General features: G+C 40.2%; 1 protein-coding gene and 1 long non-coding RNA gene across 4 annotated transcripts in view; one reads left to right on the plus strand and one right to left on the minus strand.

The window, feature by feature from the left end:
* The window catches only part of KCNQ3 (potassium voltage-gated channel subfamily Q member 3), a 198,395-nt gene that overhangs the window by 53,357 nt on the left and 127,741 nt on the right, over positions 1-17,297 (minus strand). The gene's annotated exons all lie outside the window — the stretch shown is intronic.
* LOC136789803 (uncharacterized) lies at positions 6,820-10,065 on the plus strand. Its single transcript, XR_010828819.1, has 3 exons — positions 6,820-7,509; positions 8,052-8,141; positions 9,476-10,065. It is a non-coding gene; the product is annotated as an uncharacterized lncRNA (long non-coding RNA).

The following is a 17,297-nucleotide window of genomic DNA, read 5'->3' on the forward strand; positions in this document are numbered from 1 at the left end:
TGCAGGATGACATACTTCAAGTATTTTATCTTCCTATTCTAAGTTAAGCCAAGCAACAGATTTGCCATCAGGAAGGATTATCTCTTTCATATCACACTGGCAGTGAGAGTTGGCTTAGGCCTGGATGTTTTCTTTTCTTTCCCCTGGAACATAAGGCACTGCCCATTTCTTAGGCTTATCTGAGAATTATTTTGCTATAGCAGAAAATGATAAAGGTCTCATTCTTCCTCATGTACGTTATAGTTGAGAGTGCTGGTCTTTAATATAGACTGAAGAAAACAGCTTCAGGCTCATCACAGAGGTGCTGTTGTCATTGTGCAATGCATAAATCGATAGTTTCAGGTATCGCCTAGAGAAAACACCTAATTTTCTGTGATTGCTTATGTCTGAAGTTGTTTGTCCTTGTAGCCTTTTCCAATGAAATGGAGGACCCTATCTTCACAGCCAGGAACCTGACCCCAGTGGTTTTAACTCCAGCATATGCAGTGGCCATACCATTGCAATGAACACAGAAAGAAGCACATCTGTCTCCTTGCTCCATCTTCTTGCACTTCCTCCACTTTTGCTGCCCCAGCATCTTTCCTTGGTTCTCAGGACATTGGTAAGGAGCAGATGTGGGAGCACAAAGTGTCAAATGTAAAGTGCTAAATAAAGGAAGCAGACATTGGTAGCTTTATTCTCCTCTTCCTTCACCCCCTTCATAAGGATTAAAATATCTTTTGATGAATAGAGAGTATCTTTTTTACGAGAACTAAAAATATTACAGGAAATTAAATAGGGCTGTGAAGATGTTAAATCGAGAAAGTATATTCAATCATTGTAACATCTTTTATGTCAGATTTAGTTCTGATTTAAGCTGAAACCTCACAGCAAATGTAACTTCAGAGCCAGAGTGTATGTCGGTTGCTATATTTATAGATGGTGTTACAGAAGTGTTCTTCCCTCTTTACATGCAACTAGTCAGTAGACAGTATGCCAGTGGGTAGTACTCCGGAATACATCTGCTTGGTATACCAGCTCTAAAGCGTCAGGAAGGTTTAATTTAGCAGTTTTAACTGCATGAGTTGTTGACATGGTTAGATGTGAGCAACCAGAAGTGATTTAATTATTTTTAATATGAATACCCAATTACTACAGGCAGGTTTGTGCATATGTGTGCACATCTGAATTTATTTTGTGGTAACTAAACATCCTTTGGGAGAGCTGAAAAATCTGAACTAACTTGATCATCACCTCTACCCTAAATAGGATTTCCCAAAATGTTTGAAGAAATCAGACAAATCAAATTATTCACTGCTTTTCTGAACTCTTTCTACTCTTTAGCCAAAAAATAAAAATAAAAAGAGAGAAAGACAGAAGTGACATCTGTGCATTGGGGAATGAAGCCTAGACAGAAACATTTGGGAAACTTACGAAAGAGTATGAAAAAAAGTAAGAGCTTGATTTTATGCTTATGGAAATTGCTGGCAAAGTTCTCAGTGCCTGTAACTGAAAGATCAGAACTCAAAGCATGAGCCCAAGGGAGGAAGAAAAGAAACAGGGTCTATGATGAAAAACAGCGGGCACAGAGAAATGGTGATAGTCACACAGAAAAGCCCGTAGCCACTTTCATGTAAAAAGCTTCATGCTTCAACGACCTACACACATCTGATGTCCAGTGCATTCCCTCTTTGGGGTAGATGGCCACAAATATACTGTTGCTATGCATTGAACTCCAGGCATTCAAAGCTGCTGATCATTTTTCTTCGACATTTTTTTTTTCTCTCTCTCTTTTTTTTCCCCCCAGTCTATCTGGTGTCAGCTCTAGATTTTTTACCCTACCAATTCTGAATAGCCATTTCTCTGGTGAATGAGGGAAGTCTTAAAGAGCGATTTAAAAACAGATCTTACAATTGTAAGAAAACGTTCATATTGTAGCTTGGAATACAGATGGCAAATTGAGATGCCCTTTAGCTAACACTGTAGTTTCGTGTGCTTTCCAACAGGCAGATATGTACAGAATAGGAGAAACCTGCTGGAGCAATGAAAGGCTTGGAAGGAGACAGGATTTAGCTAAGGTTGTTTTAGGAAAAAGAATTAGTTTTGAATTTTACTGTAGCAGCTGTGAAGGCCTGGGGCTTTAATCCTACAAATACTTTAAGCATTCGATCTGTACTGGATATTGCAACACTATACAATCATTCCCTGTTCACGAGAGAATTCTTTTCTGATTGAGATTTATGAAAAGAAAAAAAAAAAAGCAAAAAAAAAGCACATGATTCACCTCTCATTGATCAGCTGAACTACACTACGCTGCAGAGCTTGTTAGGGTGTAATGCTTTTGGGGGAGTTAAATTTTAACAGACTGCTGGGGTTATTTCTGGTTTGTCACGTGCAAACTGACTGTAATCTCATTGGTACCCACTGAAAAGGCAGGAAGGATGATGGCTGTGCTACAGCTGGTGGTGAAAGGTTATTCTTAATTTTGATCTGGCAAATGAGTTATCAACCATCATGAATGACAAGATTCCTTCTCCCACTCAACCAGTGATGAGCAGACTTTCAAACATACTGTCTTAAGAAGGAAAAAATACCACACCATTTCAAAGACCAGCTTAAAAATCTCAGGTATTCATTGCCACATAGTAGGAGGAGACTAAATTGCATCTACCTCTTTCAGCTCTGCCATCATAAACTATTTCTTAAAAAACAAACAAACAAAACAAAGAACAACAAAATCAAGAAAACAACGAAACAGTGTAGTTGTTGTTTAGGAAGCAGCCGACATTTAAAGAATAGGGAGAATGTTTAACCTTAAACTGGAGGAAGAAAAGTGATAGAAAAATGGGGAGCTTGTGAGTGTTTTTGGCTAAATCAAACTCTGGATCAAATTGATTGACTATGGAATGGAGGTCTTTGCCAAGGTGCAAGAATAAATGAGGCCACTGGCCACTGGAAAAAGCTTCTTGGGACTGAAAAAGGCTTCATTTTCATTTAGAATGCAGTGATTCAATAAATAAGAAAAGTGGAGATCATCTCATGGGTTTGTGGAATGGCACACCAGAGCAAACTAATGGAGTAAAGTTTTCCATCAATATCAGCACTGACTTGAAACAGTGCTGTTTGCAAAGTCGAATCATTCTGAGGGAAAAATAAATAGCAAATGATTTCTGCAGTAAATCCTTCCATTCACCCTCAAGGAAATGTCGAAGAGAAACATGTAAGAGGATTGCTTGATCTAATTATATAATGCGAACAAAACTCTGAATAACAGCTGCAGCATGAAGAGGGCATTAGTGTTAACTCTTCATGCCAGGCATCAATGCCTGATGATTATCACTCGCTAAAAACATTTTATTGTACATGCAAAACCCAGTTGCTAAGGGGACCTAAGAACTAGTTAGAGCTAGAACATAGCATGCATTTGTGTTATGACGTCTCTCTGCAAACCTACTAAATTTAATGCAAACATTTGTGGTGAGATGTATAATCTAAGTCAGGTAAGATTTCTACGGTCTTGCATGTAATGACAGAAGAAAGGAAGAACAATAAAAAAGAACAATATATGATCAGCAGACATGTCTACGTTCAGAACAAGACACCGTTTTCTACATCATGTTGCCAAACTGAAACAATTACATTTACTCTGCACATCCATGTTCAAAGCATTTTAAATCATACTGCTGATGAAGTCCTACAAAACCTCTCTATGGTGCATGCTCTTTTGCTTTCCACAGACTGCCAAATGTGAGACAAAAGGTTAACTTGCCCACCACTAAAAAGTTTGACCACTGATGACAAGGGAAAAATCTAAAGGAGGAACTGAAATTGTGGGGAAGTGTCATTCCACACAAATACATGCTAAAAGCCTTCCAGTTACACTTTTCTGCCTTATAAGACTGGCCACACAATTCAAGGTACAATAATTCAAGTAATCTGCTTGACTCTAATCATACTGCTTAAAAATGATGTTTTTATCTTTCTGGTATCAGTTTGATGTCTGTTTGTAAGTATTCTTAAAGCACTAGGTCTCAGTATAAATTTGCAGATGTAGAGCTGAGATATATCCACATGAACAGCTTCTCAATGGTCTCACAGTGTGCCTGTGATTCCCATAACTCTGAGATGCTCCACAGAGGAAGGACCCAAAACTGCAGAGGGGAGTAATGTTTGTGCTTCCCTTACAGTGAACATTTCTATCAGGAGGTTTCTATTGGAAATGGATTAATAATAACGCAAGAAATTCAATCTGATATCTTCATAATTCTCTTAGGTGACGTCAGATGGTACCTAATGCTGCCTTCCCTGAGTTATACAAGTAACCCAGCATGCATGACAAATCTGGAGTTCAGCTAAAAGAGACAGACTCCAGGAAGAGCATATTTACACAGGGCCAGTATCTTCTGTAAAATTCAAGGAATGGGTAGGCTAACAAAACTTTAATTAAAGGAGGTGTAATAGCTTGTCAACACAGTCCTGAAGCATGAGACATGAGGCTGGTACACAAAACTAATACCAAAATAAATAAATAAATAGATAGATAAATACGTTTTCAGTGTTATTAACACACACTAGCTCAGTAATTTCCTTTGTATGACATTATTTAATCTGAAGCCAGGATGCAGTCTTGGAATATGAATTACCTTGTGGTAATCCTATCAATACCAAACACACACAAGTGCTTTTCAATAGTAACTGGTGTCTTTACACAGCCTAAACTGAAACCTTCCATTGCTTTTCAGTGCTTATCACCTCAATGTCTAATTTCAGGAAAAATCTCATAGCCAAGAGGAGGTACTGAGTAGGCGACAAAGGTTATCTGCCAATTAACAACTAGGCTGAATTTTCTAATGGTGCTGGTAATAAATCACTAATCACAAAGGAAACCTTGCAATAAAAGAGCCAGTGGAGCACAGTGTAAGGACGAGGTGCTCCGACGGTGAGAGCAATGCCTCCTGTCCCTGTTCCCTTCCCAAGCCCCATGGGACCCAAGCAGTGTCTGTCAGCATAGACTGTTTTGATGGCCAGAGCTGCTGGTGGCACACCCGTCCCACTTGGAGGAGTGGAATCTTCCTGTGGAATGGGGCAAAAAACATCTCTGGTACATGCAACATGGCACCTAAGACTACAACAACTCCATCTGGTGTACAGTGGCTGCTTTGACCTTGGTGAAGGAATATGAATACTTTCTATCTGCCTCAGAAGTGTCATTTGGTATCCCTCTTCTTCTCCCTGAGAGCCTAGCACCTGGTTGCTTTGGTCCCCAAGTCTTCACCAGTCTGTACTGATTTTGAAACAACAAGGCAGGATAGATTTTGCAAGATCTTAACCCACAATTTTAATCTCGTCTCTCTGCACTGTTTCTCTCTTGCTTGGCATTTCCTCATTACTTGCTGTGTGTTTTCTCCAGCAGACTCGTAGCCTACATCTGTTGGTCAGTTCCTCTAAATCCCTTTAGCCATGGCTTTGTCCAGAAGCTGCAAAGCATAAAACATTACATCCCATCACAACCACAATCCAGAACTGATGACAGCTCCAGAGAGCATCTCAGGCTGTAAACCTATATCTGGTATTTAGGATTCATTTTATGTTATCTTTACACTGCAGGCCCAGCAGTAATTTTAATACATGAGCAAACACAAAGATTCAACATACCAAAGGAGAAAACATTCTCCTGGGATATACACAAAAGGCAATTTACTGTTTTTTGCCTCTAGGGCTTGCCAATGCCAAAAGATTTTGAAATTTATCCTGTAACTGCCCACTGGTTGGTTGTTTTGTTGATTTTTTTTTTCCATCTTGCCGCTTCCTCCTTTCCAGCCTGAGGACACATGGTACTTTACACTACAAAGAGATACAAAGTTTGTCCCAGAAAAACAAACAAACAAACAAAAAACAAACACATTTTTATTGAATTAAAAAAAAAAAAAGAGTTGTTTTGTCTCTCAAAGCAACTCTTTTCTCACCTTAACCAAACAGTGCTACTACCTTCAAAGCACCAAAATGAATTCTTCCTGAAATAATTTAAATATTTAACTTTCATTTTAAAATACATCCTTCTGGCTCTTAGATATTAACACTTAAAGGGGTGAAGTCTGCCCTCACCTTCCAGCTCTCTTGGTTAATCTCTGCTCTGATGCTACTAGGAAAGATATGCTATCTGCAGTCTTGGGTGGACTAAAATTCAGACCCTATGAAGTGCACCTTCTTTCTGTCTTCAGGTTACAGTATTTTATCGACTTTCACGTACTAGATGTACGAGCTGTATGTCTGTATATCTCATTTCAAGTTAAACTCAAGAATATATAGTCAGTGAAGGTCTAACTGATTAATAAATAATGGCTGTGCAGGGGAAGGTAGGAATTCAACACCTTTTGCAAGTGCTTCCAAGGTTATCAGAAGTGCAATCAGGCAGCCCATGATGAGCAGCTCAGTCTGTCAGACAGGAGGACCAAGGGCACAGTATAGGCTTGAAGAAATGAGTAGTGTTCCCTTATGACAAAAAGTCATCCTTTGTTAATGAAATTTTAGGACTCAGGTGATTTAAATGCATTTTCAATGCCCCGTGTTTCTCTCTGGGAGGCACCAGCACTGTTTTAATGGCAAGACAGTAGGAGCCAAGTAAATGTCACAGTGAAATCCTCTGAAGTTGTCACTTGCCGTGATGGATAGGCTCCAAGAGGTGATACAGCTGAATCTGACTTGGCTCCTTCAGACAGAGCATGCTGATACATGATACTTGGCAAAGCCAGGAGTCCCCAAACCAGCCAACCCAAAATATATCTGTGAACGCGCTCAAAATCCGTTCCAAGCTATCCCCTAAAACTGCAGAGGCCGAGGGCTCTTAAATGCAGAAATGTGTTTCCCAGTCTCGCCTCTATTTTCTGTTTCAGCCATCTGTTGCTATCCTGCTTTCACCAGGGAGAGTTCAGCTCTCCCGGACTGCAGCAGCACACTTCTGGCTCTTGTGTAATGTGGTATGACAGAGACAACATGCTGCATCTTGCTGAGGGCCCCAGTAGACTTTCCTACAAGCTTGGCCCACTGCCATAATAATAAACAGACTTTCATAGTAGATGGTGGTCCCAGTCCTCACTTAGGAGCTATCTCTTATGGAAGCCAAACACAGATATTCAGATAGAGTAGGCTAGAAGAAAGTCTAGAAGTACTGCAGGTAATTTCTGGGCACTTTCAATGCAGAAGGTGCCTCAGGGTAAACAGATTTCCAAAAGGGCAAAGCGGGCACAGGCCGAGGAGGAGGCCCAGGGCGAGGGAGAAGCAGCAGAGGGCCCAGGCCCCAGGAGGAGGAGGGCAGGAGGGGCTCCAGGCCCACAGGCAGCAGGGATTCCCCGGCAGCCCTGCAGAGCCCCCGCTGGAGCAGATCTCCACCCTGCAGCCCGGGGAGGGCCCACGCCGCAGCAGGGGGACATTTCCTGAGGGAGCTGCGGCCGTGGGGAGCCCCCTTTGGGAGCAGGGTGTTCCTGAAGGGCTGCAGCCCGGGGCAGGGCCCCCGCTGGAGCAGGGCCACGGGTGAGGAGGAAGAGCGCAGCACCCATCCCGTCCCATCCCGTCCCATCCCATCCCATCCCATCCCGTCCCATCCCATCCCCCATCCCATCCCATCCCATCCCATCCCATCCCATCCCATCCCATCCCATCCCATCCCATCCCATCCCATCCCATCCCATCCCATCCCATCCCATCCCATGCCCTGCACCACTGGGGGAAGAGGGGTCGGGATGAAGGGGGGACATTGAGCATGGGAAAGGGAGGGTGAAGGAAGGTGTTGTTTTAGTGTTTGTCTTTGTTTTTCACTATCTGAATGTATTTTAAGTGGAACTTAATTAAAATAACTTTCCCCAAGTAGACTCTGTTTTGCCCACAATGGTAACCAGTAAGTGATCTCTTCATCTCGACCCACGGTCTTGTCCACACTCTTTTCTTCCCGTCCTGTTGGGGAAGGGTAGTGAGAGAACCAATGGGTGGGAGTTCAGCCCTTAATCAAGCTTATCCCACCCCACTGTTCAGTATTTTTCTGTTCATTCTTGCCTGGATTGTACAATCTCATGAAGAGAGGGGAACATGCAAGGCCCAGGTCTGCTTGGATGCTTGGAATTAATGCTTTCAGTCCAGCCTCTCAAAACTTGAGGCAGCCATCACTGGTGAGTCCCATTACCCTGAGTGGGCCAAGTATAAGTTTATTTATTCTGAATATTTTAATGTTTTCATTATTACTTAATCCAAAGTAAAAAGGAAAAAGATATTACTGGGACACTCATTCTAGTTGATCTTCACCTATCTAAGTGTCCAGAAGCTACTTGATGAACAATTAGTGTTGTTCACGCTCTACTAGACATTGTTATAAATGTCTTTGTGTTCTTTGCCTTGAAAAAGGGAGGAAAAAAAAAAAAAAGATTATTTCAAAGTTGTAGCTGTAACCCAATTATACCCCATGTCAGAGCAGAACAAAAGCAAATGTGATTTTGGCTTCAAGCCTGCCAGCATCATTCAGTGCTTCAGTGATTTTATTTCCCCTATGTCAGCAATATTTAAATTTCTCTGTAAATTATTCCTGGTAGTTTATTCATATCGAAGCAGCTGGGTTGTGGCACTGTGCCCTATACTGTATCAATGTAGGGTGAGCACCATGGAGCCACAGGGCCACAGAAATCATCTACCAATTTATGTCTGACTCGGGCAGAATTTATTTTGGGATGACACAGAAAGAGGAAGACCACATTTGGCAACAGGAGGAGAGCTGCCGCTGCCTGGTGTATATATGGGGCATGCAGAAACTCCATTTATGACAAGAATAAAAGGGGTAGATGAAGGATATTTTACTATAGCCAAAATTTAGGCCAGAAGTCTGAATGAGTTCTTAAGCAAAAGTAATCAATGCATCATTATCTTAATAGGTTGCTATCATCTGGTTATGGTAACTGGCCATGCATACATCTGTAGCCCTCTACAGCTGTGAAATAAAACATGATAGCTTAGAGCAGGGACTTCTGAATGATGGAGTCATCGATGATTTCAGTCATGGCTTCAGCTTTGGTAATAGCTTTGGCTAGGTTGGCAGTTATGGTAATAATCTTTATTGTGCTGCTTTTTAGGCAGTGATTTTAGTGTCAGTCTCCAGGGTAATGTCTGAGCAGATTAATTTATAATTGTTAGTAACGTAGCGAAGTGGCACAGCGACAACCTTTTTCTGGGTGGATGTGAAGAGTATTTCAATGTTTCATCAGATAAAACTTCCCTGTAGCCACCAAAGGAAGGCTTTGGTGTCCACTGACAGTGAAGGATTTCATGTTCTTAGTTCTGCTACAAATGGACTTCCTTACCCTTAGTTTACTCATTTATGAAATGGAAACCCTATGATTTATTCACATTTCATACCAATGACATGTTTGTAATTTCAGCAACGTAAGATGAAATCAAGAAATGTTAGAATGTTATACTTCTTGTTACAGTTTTTTTTTTTTTTAAACTCATGCAGGGTATCTTTGAATAAACACTATCACCGCATCCTATCTGGAAGGTCCATGGCAACAGAAAAACTCTCTGAAGAAGTTGCTGGAAATGCAGAAAAAGGAGTCCAACATTGCCCATCCTCCTTTCATATTGAACCTCTACACTGTTTAAAATCATTCTGTGCATTCATCAGCCCAGAACAATGCTCTCAACAGCATCTGCAGAACTTCCCTGGGATGTGCCCCACACCTGAACATATGGGCTGTGAGTATGCTTGTGCTTCAGCTCTTGAGGGCACTGCACAGAGATAAGGGGCCATGAGATTCAGCACCAGCTGTAGCAAACATTGTTCAGACAAATCTCTGGCTGACTCTTCTTGTGTATATTCAGCAGAAGAACAAGAAGAATAACTTTCCAGCTTCCATTCTCATGCACTGCCTGACACTGGACCAGTCATTTAACCTCCTTTTGCCATTTTATGCCTGAGTTAAATGTATGAAGTACTTACCCTCCCTTTCTGTGTGTTGTAGTTTTGGTAATTTATACGTGTTAAATGTTTTGGAATCCTTAGATGAAAGGTGTTAAAGGATCATTATTAATATCAGTGTAAGAAAGCAAAACCTATAACATAACGCAAACAACTTGAAAGCAGCTGTGTGTCCTTTGCTAAGTATGGTTCTTAACAGCATTGGTTTAACAAGTTTATTTCTCTTCTGTTTTGAGACAAGCATGATCGCAACTTCATCCTTTGCTCTCAGATCATTTAACAAGGACTATAGTTAACACTAACTGCATGTTTCACAAAATGAAATAATGATCTGATACACATGGTACCCCAAATTTTGCCCAAACTGATGCACGCAGCCTCTTGCAGAGGCACATGGAGGCCTTGAATTTCAAGCTCTCCAATGTCAGATAATTTATATCCATACACATCAAAAGGGTGATATCTCCTGTCAAGTCATAACGTCCTGGTGAGGTACCCTCAGTTTGGTTACATAGGGGTATATATTCATTCATTTCATAGGGCTGATCTGGTCCATGACCCCAGTGTGAGCTTTCTCTGACATATGTTGAGCACTTGGTTCAGTTACAGAATATGACTTCCAAGCACCTACCGTGTCTCACAGTACACAAAGGTGCTCCTATCACTTGACAACACACTTGATTGCACTTAAGTGACAGAGGACATTGGACCTAAAGTTAGCTGATTTCTTAGCTACCAGTCGTGTAGTCTACCTAGCTCTTGGGAATGACAACATCAGGGATTACATTGCTAGGACAATTTCTGTGGTCTGCAGTTCACTCCTAGGACACAGACCTTAAAAAACATGACAGCAGGTGATGGTAATATGGTCTGGATCTGTTTCACAGACACGCCTACACTATATAATCCCTCAGCTTCTCTCTCATCCTTCGCAGTCAGTCTTTTCTTCTTTGATCTGAAACACCATTAGTCTAATTTTTATAATACTAACCACATGCTCCGGTTCCATAAGACTTTGTGCAGAATTCAGTTCTGCTTAATGACTGACTGCATAGTCTGCAGTGAGTTACCTGGAGGGCTAATTGTTGTACATTATGATTTGAGATTTATAGAGCAAATTTCTTTATTACTACAAGAAAACCACATCTCATTGAGAGCCTGATTTTGTAACTGAAGCCAGCTGAAAGAACATAGGGATTTCTTTCAGTAAGTTAGCCAATAGAGATGTGTAAGTTAGAGCAGCTTGCCCAGATCAGGGCAGAGAGGATTTAGGATTGTCCTGTTGGATTTAGTGAGCACGAGATGCCTTGGAGAATTGTCTCTCAGCCCTCCAACATGGGTTGCAGTGCTACAGCTGCTAGGTACATGGCCTGTCTAACAAAGACCAGACTGTTTGCTTCTGTAGCTCTTCTTTATGCCTCACCAACCTTCCTTAAATAGGGTAGGAGCAAAGAAGGCAGGAAAAAATCAAAAAACAGGCTTTTGCAACTAGGAGAAAAAAAAAAAGCCTATGCATCCGTTGGGTTGAGAGATGACTCCCTGTGTTTTTCATAGTCTGGTCACGTTCTCTAATTTCTCTGGTGATTTGTACTTAATCAAGGCCATTCTCCTTTGCTGCCCATTTCCCTCCCCTGTCTGGCCCAGGAATGAAGTCACAGGCTAAATTTGTGATGATGACTGTCAATGACATAGTTATAGGCTGTGTTTTGGTGAGGAATAGATCTGTGTTTTTACTGCAGGGTCAAACAGGAGAAACTGAGTGGGGGAGGTTAAAACCTTTAATATTTTTAAGGAAACTAGCTCCTTCTCATCATGCTAGATGATAAAGCATGTAGAAATTACCCCAGATTAGAGGGGATCATTGAGAAGAGACACATTTCTGAGTGTAGGGTGTAATGCACTTGAGGGATTTATAGGAAACTATTTTCCATTCCCCCACTCCTCCTGGCACTCTACTTCAAGCTAATTAAGCATAAAGAAAATTACATGCAACTTCAGGATGATGTAATGCATCTGCGTAATTGAGCAGTGCATTGTCAAAGAGCATTCAGTGTAATGTTATGTATATTTGATGGAACAATTTCTACTATTAATATTCACTGAGGATTCCTAAAATTAACTGTAATTATTGAGGGAGAGGGCCTAGATATGACTGAGCACAGCTCAAAGAAAACATCTGTTCAGTGCTCTGTGCTGGGCAAAACCACAAGGATAATGTTAGTCTGCATTAGGAAAGTGCAAGGTAACAAAATATAAAAGGGGGCAATTGAAAAAGAGAAATGAAATAATGAATGGCTTCAGATTAAAACCTAGTTATAAATTCTACTGCTGACCCTGAGAAATGAGAAAGCTGCAAGCTATTCACCCACAGTTACCTGCCTCTGTAAGTGTTGAAATAGCAAAGCACATCAATTTTTCTTTTTTTTTCTTTTTTTTTTTCTCCCCAAGAAAAACTCCTGTAACAGTATAATTTAGGGTAATAAGTAGGAAGTGCATCTTATGAACAAAGTGACATGTTACCATATGTCTGTACTGCAAATCAGTACCCTAAAAACGAACACCTCATGTGAAGGAAGGTTGTGAGGGACTGCAGTATGTTCTTTCATTTATTACACGTAGCCACACAGAAGTACTTTTTGATTCATTAACAGACCCGGTCAAAACCTGGCACAGAAAAGCTTGTCGTTTGTCTCCTGCTAGCTTGTAAAGTTCCTGCTGATTTTCACTAATGTTTCAAAATTTGACAGCTCTAATGAATTCATTTTTCAAGTGAATGGAAAAGGCTCCAAGAAGCATGTACTCAATGAAGTTGTATTTTCTGTAACTGATGCTGCTACCTTTCTAGCATTAAGTTGTTGCCCTATCTCAATAATAAAATATAGGTCTGGAGATTAGTTTTCTATTACGATTGTGCCATATCCATGACAGCCTTGATATTGTCATCAATACAAAGAAATGCAGTGAGGAAGGTTGAACTGGCCACCATCTACTCTGTTTTTTGTTCTCCTTACACCAAGCATATGTTCTTTTCTGGGTTGGGAGCCAGGTCTGGTGGATCTGGCTGAATAACTACATATTTTCAAGTTTTCTGGAGGTATGAATATACAGCAGATCTAGTGGGCGTGGGAGTTGTCAGCATGTGACATCTGTGAATCTTCAAGGCATGGATTTGTTCTTTCTTGCTCTTTCTGACCTGGTCGTGTAACAACTCCCTAGCACAATTTTGGGTTGCACACATTGTGTTTTGCTAAGGATCACGAGTCCTCATCAGCTGTGATCAGTCAGCAGCCAGGAAGAGCATGCTTTGCTCATTCTGCTGTCTTATCATGAACCTTATCATAGGTCACCCACTTTAAACTTCTCCCAAACCACGGAGTAGTAATGGCACATTTCATTCCCCGTGTGCTTGTATTTTGATCGTGATAGGTTGGATTCACATCTACAGATGCTGCTCACACTCCCTTTTGTTCAGAACTGAATTCTGACACAACTATTTCACAGTTGATCTCATTTGGCTGAAGAACACCACGAAAGGCTACAGTCAGCCATTATTGTAACTATCAGCACCCGCCCAACTGCAATGGTTGAGCTTTACTCTCTCTTGGGCCCCACAGAGATGCAATGATGTGTGGAGATGCAAAAGTAGCCTTTGAAGCTTTGAGGGAAACATAAAATCTATCACACAGGCAACATTTTTTGTCCTGTAGTAGCAAAACATCTGCCTTAACATTGGTAGTGGGATTTTTAAACCTGACAGGCTATGGGATTAAAGGACCAGTGTGCAGCTAGGCAAATTACAGGAATATAAATCATCTGAGGGTAACTGACCTCTTGAGTCTTTACATCCCTGATATCATAGCATACCACATAATCCTGGGCAAAACCAAGTCACACTACCTTGGTTGTTGTATTTGCTTCTCCTCAGGTACTTCTAATAGGAGAGTATCACAGAGTCTCACTTCCTAACTAGCTATAACCCTTCTTGTTATCATCCTAAAATATTTATGAGCAATATATTCACATTTGGTTCTGTCAGCATTGTCCTGTTAGCTTAATAATTGCTTTTGCCTCCCCAGTGATCACACTTTGACGTCCTGACAGACAGCATATATTTTTGCAGCCCCCACTTTGTTCCTGTTAAACAAGCTGATTCAGTTTCTCTCTCCTCATAATAAAATAATCTTTCTGTTTGCTTCATTGTTGTATAGCCCACCCCTGTGGCTGACCTAGTTTGAACTTCTGCACTCTGAATAAGGACAGTCAGAATGGTATATAGGCATGGGTTGTGGCTTTCTTTGTGTTTGGACCTCTGGAAATTTTTGAATGGAGTTTGGGATCCTTTCTAAGTGACCGAAGGCCTATAGAAAACAAAGCTGATTTTCTGAGTTGGCTTTTTGTTCACTCCTTACAAGTAGTCCCTAGATCACAAATGAAAAAATACAGACCTGCAGTATTTTAGATGAGATATCAGTGATAGCTTGCTTCAATATTTCTCCCTTTCCACTGGCAAAATCATGTCTGATGCATCCTGTAAGTACATTTGGCCTTTCACAGTCACCTTACATTTTCTGCTTATCTCTTTCTTTTAGAAGAAAGAAACTCTTACAGACCTGTATGCTGCTGAGGCCAGACTGCCAGGTGGTATCTCCACAGATCACCTTCTCAGCATTTGACTACAAGTAGCCTGCTGACTATTCCTCATGCATGTGCTGTCCCTCATTTTGACAGATCTACTAAAAGCACTCTTATGACAATCAATATGCCAGTTTTTCAGGATTCTGGACAAAGAGCGTGATGTCCTCCTACTGTGAAAGCCTTATTTCCCTTGAGATTTGTTTCCATACTGGATGTGATAAGTTCCTTTCATATATACTTACTTTGTATTTTTTGGCTTCTACCCAGATAAGCTTTACTCTTGGCCTCACTTTGCCTGCATTTCTGTTCTTACTCTCTTTATTTATATTGATAGAAAACCTTCTGTGATTACTTTCAATTTCTTTCACAAGGTTTAAGTCAGTTTGTTTTGCAATTGTCACATCATGTCTTCATTTCCTGTAAATACACTTCTTTCCATACTCAATTCCTTTTCTAACTCTTAATCTTAATATCCCTTGATTGAACTAACCCCATGCTTAGTTCAAATAATATTGTTTTTTTTTCTTATTCTGATTTTTTTTTTCATCCCTGTCGTTCTATATCTTGATAGTCATTTGTACCCTTGGCAAAAGAAATGTGGTTTACACCACTTTCAGTTCACTGAGGTTTCCAGTCCCAATGGCTTCTGAAACTACTCCCTCTCTTCTCAAGGAAAGATCTGTTGAAATCAGAGCTCTGTAGGGACAGGTCTATTTTCATTTATTCTAAATTTACTCATTGCCAGTCACTTGACTTGGTCGTGTTTGAAAAAAACAAAAACAACTTTCATCAATGACCTCACTGTTTACAAAATAAAATCTAAAGTGGCATTTTCTTCTACTAGTTTAGTGATTATGTGATGAAAAAATGTCAACTACACAATCAAGAGTAGCCTGAACTTTCTGTTTTTAACTGTAGCTCTTCTCCAAACTGTACTGAAGATATTAAAATCTTCTTTATTGATTGTCCTTAGGAGCTTTTGCCCCTTTAATAACTTTACAGAGCTCTGTGTATATAATCAAGAAGGACCTACCCAAGGGAGCTTGTGACACATTCTCAGCACCACCATAGAGGAGTCATATAGAGTCATCCCCAACATGATGTTATACAAAGGTAATTTGGGCAAGTACTTCTTTGTGTTCAAAACAGGAGGAGATACAAAAAGGAATACATGGAACAGAATAACTCTGTCAAGTGATTTTGTTGGAAAGATATATACTGGCACTAGCTGAAGGATTACACTGAAGATCGTAGATACACCAGGAGTGGACGTGTAGCCAAATGGTATGCAAGGAACAGAGATGCAAGATATTAATCAGAAGCATAAGTCCTTGGTTTAATGAGTCATCACTTTATAGACATACTACCGTTATTTTTATGCCCATCATCCTTGAACAGGTGATTGACTTCAATGCCTGTATGTCAGTCATTACAGCAACTCCAGTATATTTTTATTCCCATAATTGCTGATTTTCTGGTCCACATCAGTGGCTCTCATGCCTTCCTTCTACTGCCTGATTTAATGAACAAACATCTCAGCAGCTTCTCACCCTATTTGGATCAAGCTATCAATAACACTGTTTTGCCTAAAGCATTTATGACCAATTTGATATACCCATTTGTCTTCTGGTAAATAATCAAGACTGAGCTGTTGCATCCTTTCTCAACAGGGCCCATATATGTGTGTGTGTGTGTGTGTGTGTGTGTTAATAGGATTAGCTTTGTCCCCTGTGCTGTTCATTGTGCTTCACCTCTGTTGATAATTCACTTCATGAGTAAGCACTTGATAAGTTACACCAATTTCTTTGTACAAGTTTGGTTGATACAATCTATATTTTCATGTGTTTCAAAAACTGACTTAAAATTTCAAATGTCATTCTGCCTCAGGTCTCTTTCCTTACTTTGATATTACTATTATTATTATTGTTGGTTTTTTGTTGTTGTTGTTTTGTTATTGTTTTATTATTATTATTATTATTATTATTATTATTATTATTATTTTCTGTAGCTATGTCTTTAGAGTTTTTTCTTCAGTAAGCTGAAAGGACTAAAATATTTTCTTTGCTTGGCAAATTCTGCTTGCTTTTTCAAGGACTGACTTCAGTTCTGCTGACCATTACGCACTAGATCCTTGTATCAGTCCAATATGGTCTCTCTGAAAAGATTAGCATTGCCTACCCTTTTTTCCCCACCATGCAAACTTGGATCTTCAAGATTAGAGGAACTATACTCCTTTATGGGTTCATCTTTTTCTGTGATCTGTTTGGAATCTACTTGCTCATGTGTTTCATTTCAACTGAGAGTGTAGGTTTCTATGACAGCATTTCATATGCTGCTTATTCCAACAGAGCAATAAATGGAAACTGTTTGAGTACTGAGTTTCAGAACTACATTCAATTCCTATTTACTAGTTCCTATACCTTTCAGAAGTTGCTGTTTAAAATCTTTCCATCTGTTAATCTGTATTTCCATGGAGTTTCAATTTGTTTTTTAACTTTTCCACTCTTTCTTCCATAGTGTTCTCTTATTTCATTGCACTACTAGTGCCACTTCTTGTTCAGGATTAACTCAGACCAAACAGGTTTGCAGAGCTCTGAGCTATTCAGTGGTGACTTTTTAAAGGACCTGATGAATTTTCTTTAACTCTTCCAGATCTAAGTATGAACTTTAACCACGGGCTTCTGAGTGAAAGGAGCAGTGGCCATGGGAAGCCTCTTGTATTGTG

This window comes from Anser cygnoides, chromosome 2, assembly GCF_040182565.1.
Source record: "Anser cygnoides isolate HZ-2024a breed goose chromosome 2, Taihu_goose_T2T_genome, whole genome shotgun sequence".
NCBI lineage: Eukaryota > Metazoa > Chordata > Aves > Anseriformes > Anatidae > Anser > Anser cygnoides.